The sequence below is a fragment of the Aegilops tauschii genome, chromosome 4 (genome assembly GCF_002575655.3).
Source record: "Aegilops tauschii subsp. strangulata cultivar AL8/78 chromosome 4, Aet v6.0, whole genome shotgun sequence".
Lineage (NCBI taxonomy): Eukaryota > Viridiplantae > Streptophyta > Magnoliopsida > Poales > Poaceae > Aegilops > Aegilops tauschii.
The window spans coordinates 236,759,129-236,774,585 of record NC_053038.3 but is presented as its reverse complement, the minus strand read 5'-3'; positions in this window follow the sequence as shown (position 1 = coordinate 236,774,585).

The following is a 15,457-nucleotide window of genomic DNA, read 5'->3' as shown; positions in this document are numbered from 1 at the left end:
GCGTCCAGTTTTCGCCGTGACCCTCTCTACTCTTTTGCGCAAGCTATGCGGGTGAAATGATGATACCATGCCAAGTTCCAACATTTTCAGAGTTCATTTTGTAGTGATTTTCAATTTCATCGTCATTTAGCTCTCTAAACAAATCGGTAAATGACTGAAAAACAGCAGATGATGTCAGAACGTGTTGGAAATTGATGACGTCGCTTTGAAAGATGCATACTGAACGCAAAAATAGGCTGGAGTTCAAATAAGTTTAAAAAACATTGAAGTGCACGTGTAACAGATGAGTTCTCGTCCGAAACCCTGATACTCCGAAAGAGATTGTCCAGTTCGTACACGAGGTGCGTCCAGTTTTCGCCGTGACCCTCTCTAATCTTTTGCACATGCTATGCGGGCGAAATGATGATACCATGCCAAGTACCAACATTTTCAGGGTTCATTTTGTAGTGATTTTCAATTTCACCGTCATTTAGCTCTCTAAACAAATGGGTAAATGACTGAAAAACAGCAGATGATGTCAGAATGTGTTGGAAATTGATGACATCGCTTTCAAAGATGCATACTGAACACAAAAATAGGCTGGAGTTCAAATAAGTTTAAAAAACATTGAAGTGCCCGTGTAACAGATGAGTTCTCGTCCGAAACCCTGATACTCCGAAAGAGATTGTCCAGTTCGTACACGAGGTGCGTCCAAATTTCGCCGTGACCCTCTCTACTCTTTTGCACATGCTATGCGGGCGAAATGATGATACCATGCCAAGTTCCAACATTTTCAGAGTTCATTTTGTAGTGATTTTCAATTTCACCGTCATTTAGCTCTCTAAACAAATCGGTAAATGACTGAAAAACAGCAGATGATGTCAGAACGTGTTGGAAATTGATGACGTCGCTTTGAAAGATGCATACTGAACGCAAAAATAGGCTGGAGTTCAAATAAGTTTAAAAAACATTGAATTGCCCGTGTAACAGATGAGTTCTTGTCCGAAACCCTGATACTCCGAAAGAGATTGTCCAGTTCGTACACGAGGTGCGTCCAGTTTTCGCCATGACTTTCTCTACTCTTTTGCACATGCTATGCGGGCAAAATGATGATACCCTGCCAAGTTCCAACATTTTCAGAGTTCATTTTGTAGTGATTTTCAATTTCACCGTCATTTAGCTCTCAAAACAAATCGGTAAATGACTGAAAAATAGCATATGATGTCAGAACGTGTTGGAAATTGATGACGTCACTTTCAAAGATGCATACTGAACGCAAAAATAGGCTGCAGTTCAAATAAGTTTAAAAAACATTGAAGTGCCCGTGTAACAGATGAGTTCTCGTCCGAAACCCTGATACTCCGAAAGAGATTGTCCAATTTGTGCACGAGGTGCGTTGAGTTTTCGCCGTGACTCTCTCTACTCTTTTGCACATGCTATGCGGGTGAAATGATGATACCATGCCAAGTTCCAACATTTGCAGAGTTCATTTTGTAGTGATTTGCAATTTCATCGTCATTTAGCTCTCTAACCAAATCGATAAATGACTGAAAAACAGCAATTGATGTCAGAACGTGTTGGAAATTGATGACGTCGCATTGAATGATGCATACTGAACGCAAAAATAGGCTGGAGTTCAAATAAGTTTAAAAAACATTGAAGTGCCCGTGTAACAGATGAGTTCTCGTCCGAAACCCTAATACTCCGAAAGAGATTGTCTAGTTCGTACACGAGGTGCGTCCAGTTTTCGCCGTGACCCTGTCTACTCTTTTGCACATGCTACGCGGGCGAAATGATGATACCATGCCAAGTTCCAACATTTTCAGAGTTCATTTTGTAGTGATTTTCAATTTCACCGTCATTTAGCTCTCTAAACAAATCGGTAAATAACTGAAAAACAGCAAATGATGTCCGAATGTGTTGGAAATTGATGATGTCACTTTGAAAGATACATACTGAACGCAAAAATAGGCTGGAGTTCAAATAAGTTTAAAAAACATTGAAGTGCCCGTGTAACAGATGAGTACTCGTCCGAAACCCTGATACTCCGAAAGAGATTGTTCAGTTCGTACACGAGGTGCGTCCAGTTTTCGCCGTGACCCTCTCTACTCTTTTGCACATGCTATGCGGGCGAAATGATGATACCATGCCAAGTTCCAACATTTTCAGAGTTCAGTTTGTAGTGATTTTCAATTTCACCGTCATTTAGCTCTCTAAACAAATCGGTAAAGGACTGAAAAACAGAAGATGATGTCAGAACGTGTTGGAAATTGATGACGTTGCTTTGAAAGATGCATACTGAACGCAAAAATAGGCTGGAGTTCAAATAAGTTTAAAAAACATTGAAGTGCCCGTGTAACAGATGAGTTCCCGTCCGAAACCCTGATACTCCGAAAGAGATTGTCCAGTTTGTACACGAGGTGCGTCCAGTTTTCGTCGTGACCCTCTCTACTCATTTGCACATGCTATGCGGGCGAAATGATGATACCATGCCAAGTTCCAACATTTTCAGAGTTCATTTTGTAGTGATTTTCAATTTCACCGTCATTTAGCTCTCTAAACAAATCGATAAATGGCTGAAAAACAGCAATTGATGTCAGAACGTGTTGGAAATTGATGACGTCGCTTTGAATGATGCATACTGAACACAAAAATAGGCTGGAGTTCAAATAAGTTTAAAAAACATTGAAGTGCCCGTGTAACAGATGAGTTCTCGTCCGAAACCCTGATACTCCGAAAGAGATTGTCCAGTTTGTACACGAGGTGCGTCCAGTTTTCGCCGTGACCCTCTCTACTCTTTTGCACATGCTATGCGGGCGAAATGATGATACCATGCCAAGTTCCAACATTTTCAGAGTTCATTTTGTAGTCATTTTCAATTTCACCGTCATTTAGCTCTCTAAACAAATCGGTAAATGACTGAAAAACAGCAAATGATGTCAGAACGTGTTGGAAATTGATGACGTCGCTTTGAAAGATGCATACTGAACGCAAAAATAGGCTGGAGTTCAAATAAGTTTAAAAAACATTGAAGTGCCCCTGTAACAGATGAGTTCTTGTCCGAAACCCTGATAGTCCAAAAGAGATTGTCCAGTTCGTACACGAGGTGCGTCCAGCTTTCGCCATGACTTTCTCTACTCTTTTGCACATGCTATGCGGGTGAAATGATGATACCCTGCCAAGTTCCAACATTTTCAGAGTTCATTTTGTAGTGATTTTCAATTTCACCGTCATTTAGCTCTCAAAACAAATCGGTAAATGACTGAAAAATAGCATATGATGTCAGAACGTGTTGGAAATTGATGACGTCGCTTTCAAAGATGCATACTGAACGCAAAAATAGGCTGCAGTTCAAATAAGTTTAAAAAACATTGAAGTGCCCGTGTAACAGATGAGTTCTCGTCCGAAACCCTGATACTCCGAAAGAGATTGTCCAGTTCGTACACGAGGTGCGTCCAGTTTTCGCCGTGACCCTCTCTACTCTTTTGCACATGCTATGCGGGTGAAATGATGATACCATGCCAAGTTCCAACATTTTCAGAGTTCATTTTGTAGTGATTTTCAATTTCACCGTGATTTAGCTCTCTAAACAAATCGGTAAATGACTGAAAAATAGCAAATGATGTCCGAACGTGTTGGAAATTGATGATGTCGCTTTGAAAGATGCATACTGAACGCAAAAATAGGCTGGAGTTCAAATAAGTTTAAAAAACATTGAAGTGCCCGTGTAACAGATGAGTACTCGTCCGAAACCCTGATACTACGAAAGAGATTGTTCAGTTCGTACACGAGGTGCGTCCAGTTTTCGCCGTGACCCTCTCTACTCTTTTCCACATGCTATGCGGGTGAAATGATGATACCATGCCAAGTTCCAACATTTTCAGAGTTCATTTTGTAGTGATTTTCAATTTCACCGTCATTTAGCTCTCTAAACAAATCGGTAAATGACTGAAAAACAGAAGATGATGTCAGAACGTGTTGGAAATTGATGACGTCGCTTTGAAAGATGCATACTGAACGCAAAAATAGGCTGGAGTTCAAATAAGTTTAAAAAACATTGAAGTGCCCGTGTAACAGATGAGTTCTCGTCCGAAACCCTGATACTCCGAAAGAGATTGTCCAGTTCGTACACGAGGTGCGTCCAGTTTTCGCCGTGACCCTCTCTACTCTTTTGCACATGCTATGCGGGTGAAATGATGATACCATGCCAAGTTCCAAAATTTTCAGAGTTCATTTTGTAGTGATTTTCAATTTCACCGTCATTTAGCTCTCTAAACAAATCGGTAAACGACTGAAAAACAGCAGATGATGTCAGAACGTGTTGGAAATTGATGACGTCGCTTTGAAAGATGCATACTGAACGCAAAAATAGGCTGGAGTTCAAATAAGTTTAAAAAACATTGAAGTGCCCGTGTAACAGATGAGTTCCCGTCCGAAACCCTGATACTCCGAAAGAGATTGTCCAGTTTTACACGAGGTGCGTCCAGTTTTCGCCGTGACCCTCTCTACTCATTTGCACATGCTATGCGGGCGAAATGATGATACCATGCCAAGTTCCAACATTTTCAGAGTTCATTTGTAGTGATTTTCAATTTCACCGTCATTTAGCTCTCTAAACAAATCGATAAATGACTGAAAAACAGCAATTGATGTCAGAACGTGTTGGAAATTGATGACGTCGCTTTCAAAGATGCATACTGAACGCAAAAATAGGCTGCAGTTCAAATAAGTTTAAAAAACATTGAAGTGCCCGTGTAACAGATGAGTTCTCGTCCGAAACCCTGATACTCCGAAAGAGATTGTCCAGTTCGTACACGAGGTGCGTCCAGTTTTCGCCGTGACCCTCTCTACTCTTTTGCACATGCTATGCGGGTGAAATGATGATACCATGCCAAGTTCCAACATTTTCAGAGTTCATTTTGTAGTGATTTTCAATTTCACCGTGATTTAGCTCTCTAAACAAATCGGTAAATGACTGAAAAATAGCAAATGATGTCCGAACGTGTTGGAAATTGATGATGTCGCTTTGAAAGATGCATACTGAACGCAAAAATAGGCTGGAGTTCAAATAAGTTTAAAAAACATTGAAGTGCCCGTGTAACAGATGAGTACTCGTCCGAAACCCTGATACTCCGAAAGAGATTGTTCAGTTCGTACACGAGGTGCGTCCAGTTTTCGCCGTGACCCTCTCTACTCTTTTCCACATGCTATGCGGGTGAAATGATGATACCATGCCAAGTTCCAACATTTTCAGAGTTCATTTTGTAGTGATTTTCAATTTCACCGTCATTTAGCTCTCTAAACAAATCGGTAAATGACTGAAAAACAGAAGATGATGTCAGAACGTGTTGGAAATTGATGACGTCGCTTTGAAAGATGCATACTGAACGCAAAAATAGGCTGGAGTTCAAATAAGTTTAAAAAACATTGAAGTGCCCGTGTAACAGATGAGTTCTCGTCCGAAACCCTGATACTCCGAAAGAGATTGTCCAGTTCGTACACGAGGTGCGTCCAGTTTTCGCCGTGACCCTCTCTACTCTTTTGCACATGCTATGCGGGTGAAATGATGATACCATGCCAAGTTCCAAAATTTTCAGAGTTCATTTTGTAGTGATTTTCAATTTCACCGTCATTTAGCTCTCTAAACAAATCGGTAAACGACTGAAAAACAGCAGATGATGTCAGAACGTGTTGGAAATTGATGACGTCGCTTTGAAAGATGCATACTGAACGCAAAAATAGGCTGGAGTTCAAATAAGTTTAAAAAACATTGAAGTGCCCGTGTAACAGATGAGTTCCCGTCCGAAACCCTGATACTCCGAAAGAGATTGTCCAGTTTTACACGAGGTGCGTCCAGTTTTCGCCGTGACCCTCTCTACTCATTTGCACATGCTATGCGGGCGAAATGATGATACCATGCCAAGTTCCAACATTTTCAGAGTTCATTTGTAGTGATTTTCAATTTCACCGTCATTTAGCTCTCTAAACAAATCGATAAATGACTGAAAAACAGCAATTGATGTCAGAACGTGTTGGAAATTGATGACGTCACTTTGAATGATGCATACTGAACACAAAAATAGGCTGGAGTTCAAATAAGTTTAAAAAACATTGAAGTGCCCGTGTAACAGATGAGTTCTCGTCCGAAACCCTGATACTCCGAAAGAGATTGTCCAGTTTGTACACGAGGTGCGTCCAGTTTTCGCCGTGACCCTCTCTACTCTTTTGCACATGCTATGCGGGCGAAATGATGATACCATGCCAAGTTCCAACATTTTCAGAGTTCATTTTGTAGTCATTTTCAATTTCACCGTCATTTAGCTCTCTAAACAAATCGGTAAATGACTGAAAAACAGCAAATGATGTCAGAACGTGTTGGAAATTGATGACGTCGCTTTGAAAGATGCATACTGAACGCAAAAATAGGCTGGAGTTCAAATAAGTTTAAAAAACATTGAAGTGCCCGTGTAACAGATGAGTTCTTGTCCGAAACCCTGATAGTCCAAAAGAGATTGTCCAGTTCGTACACGAGGTGCGTCCAGTTTTCGGCATGACTTTCTCTACTCTTTTGCACATGCTATGGGGGCGAAATGATGATACCCTGCCAAGTTCCAACATTTTCAGAGTTCATTTTGTAGTGATTTTCAATTTCACCGTCATTTAGCTCTCAAAACAAATCGGTAAATTACTGAAAAATAGCATATGATGTCAGAACTTGTTGGAAATTGATGACGTCGCTTTCACAGATGCATACTGAACGCAAAAATAGGCTGCAGTTCAAATAAGTTTAAAAAAAACATTGAAGTGCCCGTGTAACAGATGAGTTCTCGTCCGAAACCCTGATACTCCGAAAGAGATTGTCCAGTTCGTACACGAGGTGCGTCAAGTTTTCGCCGTGACCCTCTCTACTCTTTTGCACATGCTATGCGGGCGAAATGATGATACCATGCCAAGTTCCAACATTTTCAGAGTTCATTTTGTAGTGATTTTCAATTTCACCGTCATTTAGCTCTCTAAACAAATCGGTAAATGACTAAAAAACAGCAATTCATGTCAGAACGTGTTGGAAATTGATGACGTCGCTTTGAAAGATGCATACTGAACGCAAAAATAGGCTGAAGTTCAAATAAGTTTAAAAAACATTGATGTGCCCGTGTAACAGATGAGTTCTCGTCCGAAACCCTGATACTCCGATAGAGATTGTCCAGTTCGTACACGAGGTGCGTCCAGTTTTCGCCGTGACCCTCTCTACTCTTTTGCACATCCTATGCGGGCGAAATGATGATACCATGCCAAGTTCCAACATTTTCAGAGTTCATTTTGTAGTGACTTTCAATTTTACCGTCATATAGCTCTCTAAACAAATCGGTAGATGACTAAAAAACAGCAAATGATGTCAGAACGAGTTGGAAATTGATGACGTCGCTTTCAAAGATGCATACTGAACGCAAAAATAGGCTGGAGTTCAAATAAGTTTAAAAAACATTGAAGTGCCCGTGTAACAGATGAGTTCTCGTCCGAAACCCTGATACTCCGAAAGAGATTGTCCAGTTCGTACACGAGGTGCGTCCAGTTTTCGCCGTGACCCTCTCTACTCTTTTGCACATGCTATGCGGGTGAAATGATGATACCATGCCAAGTTCCAACATTTTCAGAGTTCATTTTGTAGTGATTTTCAATTTCACCGTCATTTAGCTCTCTAAACAAATCGGTAAATGACTGAAAAACAGCAATTGATGTCAGAACGTGTTGGAAATTGATGACGTCGCTTTGAAAGATGCATACTGAACGCAAAAATAGGCTGGAGTTCAAATAAGTTAAAAAAACATTGAAGTGCCCGTATAACAGATGAGTTCTCGTCCGAAACCCTGATATTCCGAAAGAGATCGTCCAGTTTGTACCCGAGGTGCGTCCAGTTTTCGCCATGACCCTCTCTACTCTTTTGCACATGCTATGCGGGCGAAATGATGATACCCTGCCAAGTTCCAACATTTTCAGAGTTCATTTTGTAGTGATTTTCAATTTCACCGTCATTTAGCTCTCAAAACAAATCGGTAAATGACTGAAAAATAGCATATGATGTCAGAACGTGTTGGAAATTGATGACGTCGCTTTCAAAGATGCATACTGAACGCAAAAACAGGCTGCAGTTCAAATAAGTTTAAAAAACATTGATGTGCCCGTGTAACAGATGAGTTCTCGTCCGAAACCCTGATACTCCGATAGAGATTGTCCAGTTCGTACACGAGGTGCGTCCAGTTTTCGCCGTGACCCTCTCTACTCTTTTGCACATCCTATGCGGGCGAAATGATGATACCATGCCAAGTTCCAACATTTTCAGAGTTCATTTTGTAGTGATTTTCAATTTCACCGTCATATAGCTCTAAACAAATCGGTAGATGACTAAAAAACAGCAAATGATGTCAGAACGTGTTGGAAATTGATGACGTCGCTTTGAAAGATGCATACTGAACGCAAAAATAGGCTGGAGTTCAAATAAGTTTAAAAAACATTGATGTGCCCGTGTAACAGATGAGTTCTCGTCCGAAACCCTGATACTCCGATAGAGATTGTCCAGTTCGTACACGAGGTCCGTCCAGTTTTCGCCGTGACCCTCTCCACTCTTTTGCACATCCTATGCGGGCGAAATGATGATACCATGCCAAGTTCCAACATTTTCAGAGTTCATTTTGTAGTGATTTTCAATTTTACCGTCATATAGCTCTCTAAACAAATCGGTAGATGACTAAAAAACAGCAAATGATGTCAGAACGAGTTGGAAATTGATGACGTCGCTTTCAAAGATGCATACTGAACGCAAAAATAGGCTGGAGTTCAAATAAGTTTAAAAAACATTGAAGTGCCCGTGTAACAGATGAGTTCTCGTCCGAAACCCTGATACTCCGAAAGAGATTGTCCAGTTCGTACACGAGGTGCGTCCAGTTTTCGCCGTGACCCTCTCTACTCTTTTGCACATGCTATGCGGGTGAAATGATGATACCATGCCAAGTTCCAACATTTTCAGAGTTCATTTTGTAGTGATTTTCAATTTCACCGTCATTTAGCTCTCTAAACAAATCGGTAAATGACTGAAAAACAACAATTGATGTCAGAACGTGTTGGAAATTGATGACGTCTCTTTGAAAGATGCATACTGAACGCAAAAATAGGCTGGAGTTCAAATAAGTTTAAAAAACATTGAAGTGCCCGTATAACAGATGAGTTCTCGTCCGAAACCCTGATATTCCGAAAGAGATCGTCCAGTTTGTACCCGAGGTGCGTCCAGTTTTCGCCATGACCCTCTCTACTCTTTTGCACATGCTATGCGGGCGAAATGATGATACCCTGCCAAGTTCCAACATTTTCAGAGTTCATTTTGTAGTGATTTTCAATTTCACCGTCATTTCGCTCTCAAAACAAATCGGTAAATGACTGAAAAATAGCATATGATGTCAGAACGTGTTGGAAATTGATGACGTCGCTTTCAAAGATGCATACTGAACGCAAAAACAGGCTGCAGTTCAAATAAGTTTAAAAAACATTGATGTGCCCGTGTAACAGATGAGTTCTCGTCCGAAACCCTGATACTCCGATAGAGATTATCCAGTTCGTACACGAGGTGCGTCCAGTTTTCGCCGTGACCCTCTCTACTCTTTTGCACATCCTATGCGGGCGAAATGATGATACCATGCCAAGTTCCAACATTTTCAGAGTTCATTTTGTAGTGATTTTCAATTTCACCGTCATATAGCTCTAAACAAATCGGTAGATGACTAAAAAACAGCAAATGATGTCAGAACGTGTTGGAAATTGATGACGTCGCTTTCAAAGATGCATACTGAACGCAAAAATAGGCTGGAGTTCAAATAAGTTTAAAAAACATTGAAGTGCCCGTGTAACAGATGAGTTCTCGTCCGAAACCCTGATACTCCGAAAGAGATTGTCCAGTTCGTACACGAGGTGCGTCCAGTTTTCGCCGTGACCCTCTCTACTCTTTTGCACATGCTATGCGGGTGAAATGATGATACCATGCCAAGTTCCAACATTTTCAGAGTTCATTTCGTAGTGATTTTCAATTTCACCGTCATTTAGCTCTCTAAACAAATCGGTAAATGACTGAAAAACAGCAGATGATGTCAGAACGTGTTGGAAATTGATGACGTCGCTTTGGAAGATGCATACTGAATGCAAAAATAGGCTGGAGTTCAAATAAGTTTAAAAAACATTGAAGTGCCCGTGTAACAGATGAGTTCTTGTCCGAAACCCTGATACTCCGAAAGAGATTGTCCAGTTCGTACACGAGGTGCGTCCAGTTTTCGCCATGACTTTCTCTACTCTTTTGCACATGCTATGCGGGCGAAATGATGATACCCTGCCAAGTTCCAACATTTTCAGAGTTCATTTTGTAGTGATTTTCAATTTCACCGTCATTTAGCTCTCTAAACAAATCGGTAAACGACTGAAAAATAGCATATGATGTCAGAACGTGTTGGAAATTGATGACGTCGCTTTCAAAGATGCATACTGAACGCAAAAATAGGCTGCAGTTCAAATAAGTTTAAAAAACATTGAAGTGCCCGTGTAACAGATGAGTTCTCGTCCGAAACCCTGATACTCCGAAAGAGATTGTCCAGTTCGTACACGAGGTGCGTCCAGTTTTCGCCGTGACCCTCTCTACTCTTTTGCACATGTTATGCAGGCGAAATGATGATACCATGCCAAGTTCCAACATTTTCAGAGTTCATTTTGTAGTGATTTTCAATTTTACCGTCATTTAGCTCTCTAAACAAATCGGTAAATGACTGAAAAACAGCAATTGATGTCAGAACGTGTTGGAAATTGATGACGTCGCTTTGAAAGATGCATACTGAACGCTAAAATAGGCTGGAGTTCAAATAAGTTTAAAAAACATTGAAGTGCCCGTGTAACAGATGAGTTCTCGTCCGAAACCCTGATATTCCGAAAGAGATTGTCCAGTTCGTACACGAGGTGCGTCCAGTTTTCGCCATGACTTTCTCTACTCTTTTGCACATGCTATGCGGGCGAAATGATGATACCATGCCAAGTACCAACATTTGCAGAGTTCATTTTGTAGTGATTTTCAATTTCACCGTCATTTAGCTCTCTAAACAAATCGGTAAATGACTGAAAAACAGCAGATGATGTCAGAACGTGTTGGAAATTGATGATGTCGCTTTGAAAGATGCATACTGAACGCAAAAATAGGCTGGAGTTCAAATAAGTTTAAAAAACATTGATGTGCCCGTGTAACAGATGAGTTCTCGTCCGAAACCCTGATACTCCGAAAGAGATTGTACAGTTCGTACACGAGGTGCGTCCAGTTTTCGCCGTGACCCTCTCTACTCTTTTGCACATCCTATGCGGGCGAAATGATGATACCATGCCAAGTTCCAACATTTTCAGAGTTCATTTTTTAGTGATTTTCAATTTCACCGTCATATAGCTCTCAAAACAAATCGGTAAATGACTGAAAAATAGCATATGATGTCAGAACGTGTTGGAAATTGATGACGTCGCTTTCAAAGATGCATACTGAACGCAAAAATAGGCTGCAGTTCAAATAAGTTTAAAAAACATTGAAGTGCCCGTGTAACAGATGAGTTCTCGTCCGAAACCCTGATACTCCGAAAGAGATTGTCCAGTTCGTACACGAGGTGCGTCCAGTTTTCGCCGTGACCCTCTCTACTCTTTTGCACATGCTATGCGGGTGAAATGATGATACCATGCCAAGTTCCAACATTTTCAGAGTTCATTTCGTAGTGATTTTCAATTTCACCGTCATTTAGCTCTCTAAACAAATCGGTAAATGACTGAAAAACAGCAGATGATGTCAGAACGTGTTGGAAATTGATGACGTCGCTTTGGAAGATGCATACTGAATGCAAAAATAGGCTGGAGTTCAAATAAGTTTAAAAAACATTGAAGTGCCCGTGTAACAGATGAGTTCTTGTCCGAAACCCTGATACTCCGAAAGAGATTGTCCAGTTCGTACACGAGGTGCGTCCAGTTTTCGCCATGACTTTCTCTACTCTTTTGCACATGCTATGCGGGCGAAATGATGATACCCTGCCAAGTTCCAACATTTTCAGAGTTCATTTTGTAGTGATTTTCAATTTCACCGTCATTTAGCTCTCTAAACAAATCGGTAAACGACTGAAAAATAGCATATGATGTCAGAACGTGTTGGAAATTGATGACGTCGCTTTCAAAGATGCATACTGAACGCAAAAATAGGCTGCAGTTCAAATAAGTTTAAAAAACATTGAAGTGCCCGTGTAACAGATGAGTTCTCGTCCGAAACCCTGATACTCCGAAAGAGATTGTCCAGTTCGTACACGAGGTGCGTCCAGTTTTCGCCGTGACCCTCTCTACTCTTTTGCACATGTTATGCGGGCGAAATGATGATACCATGCCAAGTTCCAACATTTTCAGAGTTCATTTTGTAGTGATTTTCAATTTTACCGTCATTTAGCTCTCTAAACAAATCGGTAAATGACTGAAAAACAGCAATTGATGTCAGAACGTGTTGGAAATTGATGACGTCGCTTTGAAAGATGCATACTGAACGCTAAAATAGGCTGGAGTTCAAATAAGTTTAAAAAACATTGAAGTGCCTGTGTAACAGATGAGTTCTCGTCCGAAACCCTGATATTCCGAAAGAGATTGTCCAGTTCGTACACGAGGTGCGTCCAGTTTTCGCCATGACTTTCTCTACTCTTTTGCACATGCTATGCGGGCGAAATGATGATACCATGCCAAGTACCAACATTTGCAGAGTTCATTTTGTAGTGATTTTCAATTTCACCGTCATTTAGCTCTCTAAACAAATCGGTAAATGACTGAAAAACAGCAGATGATGTCAGAACGTGTTGGAAATTGATGATGTCGCTTTGAAAGATGCATACTGAACGCAAAAATAGGCTGGAGTTCAAATAAGTTTAAAAAACATTGATGTGCCCGTGTAACAGATGAGTTCTCGTCCGAAACCCTGATACTCCGAAAGAGATTGTACAGTTCGTACACGAGGTGCGTCCAGTTTTCGCCGTGACCCTCTCTACTCTTTTGCACATCCTATGCGGGCGAAATGATGATACCATGCCAAGTTCCAACATTTTCAGAGTTCATTTTTTAGTGATTTTCAATTTCACCGTCATATAGCTCTCAAAACAAATCGGTAAATGACTGAAAAATAGCATATGATGTCAGAACGTGTTGGAAATTGATGACGTCGCTTTCAAAGATGCATACTGAACGCAAAAATAGGCTGCAGTTCAAACAAGTTTAAAAAACATTGAAGTGCCTGTGTAACAGATGAGTTCTCGTCCGAAACCCTGATACTCCGAAAGAGATTGTCCAGTTCGTACACGAGGTGCGTCCAGTTTTCGCCGTGACCCTCTCTACTCTTTTGCACATGCTATGCGGGCGAAATGATGATACCATGCCAAGTTCCAACATCTTCAGAGTTCATTTTGTAGTGATTTTCAATTTCACCGTCATTTAGCTCTCTAAACAAATCGGTAAATGACTGAAAAACAGCAGATGATGTCAGAACGTGTTGGAAATTGATGACGTCGCTTTGAAAGATGCATACTGAACGCAAAACTAGGCTGGAGTTCAAATAAGTTTATAAAACATTGAAGTGCCCGTGTAACAGATGAGTTCTTGTCCGAAACCCTGATACTCCGAAAGAGATTGTCCAGTTCGTACACGAGGTGCGTCTAGTTTTCGCCATGACTTTCTCTACTCTTTTGCACATGCTATGCGGGCGAAATGATGATACCCTGCCAAGTTCCAACATTTTCAGAGTTCATTTTGTAGTGATTTTCAATTTCACCGTCATATAGCTCTAAACAAATCGGTAGATGACTAAAAAACAGCAAATGATGTCAGAACGTGTTGGAAATTGATGACGTCGCTTTCAAAGATGCATACTGAACGCAAAAATAGGCTGGAGTTCAAATAAGTTTAAAAAACATTGAAGTGCCCGTGTAACAGATGAGTTCTCGTCCGAAACCCTGATACTCCGAAAGAGATTGTCCAGTTCGTACACGAGGTGCGTCCAGTTTTCGCCGTGACCCTCTCTACTCTTTTGCACATGCTATGCGGGTGAAATGATGATACCATGCCAAGTTCCAACATTTTCAGAGTTCATTTCGTAGTGATTTTCAATTTCACCGTCATTTAGCTCTCTAAACAAATCGGTAAATGACTGAAAAACAGCAGATGATGTCAGAACGTGTTGGAAATTGATGACGTCGCTTTGGAAGATGCATACTGAATGCAAAAATAGGCTGGAGTTCAAATAAGTTTAAAAAACATTGAAGTGCCCGTGTAACAGATGAGTTCTTGTCCGAAACCCTGATACTCCGAAAGAGATTGTCCAGTTCGTACACGAGGTGCGTCCAGTTTTCGCCATGACTTTCTCTACTCTTTTGCACATGCTATGCGGGCGAAATGATGATACCCTGCCAAGTTCCAACATTTTCAGAGTTCATTTTGTAGTGATTTTCAATTTCACCGTCATTTAGCTCTCTAAACAAATCGGTAAACGACTGAAAAATAGCATATGATGTCAGAACGTGTTGGAAATTGATGACGTCGCTTTCAAAGATGCATACTGAACGCAAAAATAGGCTGCAGTTCAAATAAGTTTAAAAAACATTGAAGTGCCCGTGTAACAGATGAGTTCTCGTCCGAAACCCTGATACTCCGAAAGAGATTGTCCAGTTCGTACACGAGGTGCGTCCAGTTTTCGCCGTGACCCTCTCTACTCTTTTGCACATGTTATGCGGGCGAAATGATGATACCATGCCAAGTTCCAACATTTTCAGAGTTCATTTTGTAGTGATTTTCAATTTTACCGTCATTTAGCTCTCTAAACAAATCGGTAAATGACTGAAAAACAGCAATTGATGTCAGAACGTGTTGGAAATTGATGACGTCGCTTTGAAAGATGCATACTGAACGCTAAAATAGGCTGGAGTTCAAATAAGTTTAAAAAACATTGAAGTGCCTGTGTAACAGATGAGTTCTCGTCCGAAACCCTGATATTCCGAAAGAGATTGTCCAGTTCGTACACGAGGTGCGTCCAGTTTTCGCCATGACTTTCTCTACTCTTTTGCACATGCTATGCGGGCGAAATGATGATACCATGCCAAGTACCAACATTTGCAGAGTTCATTTTGTAGTGATTTTCAATTTCACCGTCATTTAGCTCTCTAAACAAATCGGTAAATGACTGAAAAACAGCAGATGATGTCAGAACGTGTTGGAAATTGATGATGTCGCTTTGAAAGATGCATACTGAACGCAAAAATAGGCTGGAGTTCAAATAAGTTTAAAAAACATTGATGTGCCCGTGTAACAGATGAGTTCTCGTCCGAAACCCTGATACTCCGAAAGAGATTGTACAGTTCGTACACGAGGTGCGTCCAGTTTTCGCCGTGACCCTCTCTAC